This window comes from Amblyomma mixtum, chromosome 3, assembly GCF_055824585.1.
Source record: "Amblyomma mixtum isolate Tamu chromosome 3, ASM5582458v1, whole genome shotgun sequence".
Lineage (NCBI taxonomy): Eukaryota > Metazoa > Arthropoda > Arachnida > Ixodida > Ixodidae > Amblyomma > Amblyomma mixtum.
Window position 1 is genome coordinate 108,064,335 of NC_143014.1, and position 789 is coordinate 108,065,123.

Here is a 789-nt window from a genome sequence, read left to right on the forward strand (position 1 = left end):
TGGCGCCGCCAACATCCCGAACCGCGTGAAGAATTTTCAAACAGCACATCGCAGCGAAGCGTTGCCATGAACCAGCCTCGATGCAACTTCCCGGCTTGCTAAGCGAAACGCACTTGTGTTCTTTTACTGAACGCGTCTGAGGTGTGCGCGCGCCGACTTGCATGCGGTTGTAACAGCGTGTATCATGCTGCATGCATGTGTTTACTTTTTAGATAACATAACCAACTTCGAGTACTGTTACAACTTTATTATTCCAATGGAAAGACGTTGGTGACGGGACCGTAAAAAAAAATTAAATTTTAATTAGAACCATGAAATTCGATACTTATGGTTCCAACTGAGTTTTGAAATTGGTTCTAATTGTGCGTTTGCATATATTATTAACGTGCAAAAGGAAAACTGATTTGTGAGGACTGCAGGGTGGCGCTGAGCCTGGTGCCAACATTTTCACAGGAGAATTGAAACAGACTCGCATATACTAGCTGTGATGGAAGTAGAGACACATACACAAGCATACATCACAAAGAAGAAAGACATACTATAGTCTGTCGTGTACGCACCCACAGAATACATTTTTGCTTCCATATATATACCCTACTTGTGAGACTCTCATACAGGGGGCAGCCTTAGGGCTACGGCCGTGTATGTTTTTTCAGCCAGCGTCCGCTCCGGCGGACGCAGTTGTTGCGACGCGCGTCTTTACTCTCTCTTTTTCTCTTTCCTCTTATCTTTCAACTCTCTTCTATCTGCACGTGGCAGTGGTGGTGGCTCGGCTTGAGCCAGTAGGCA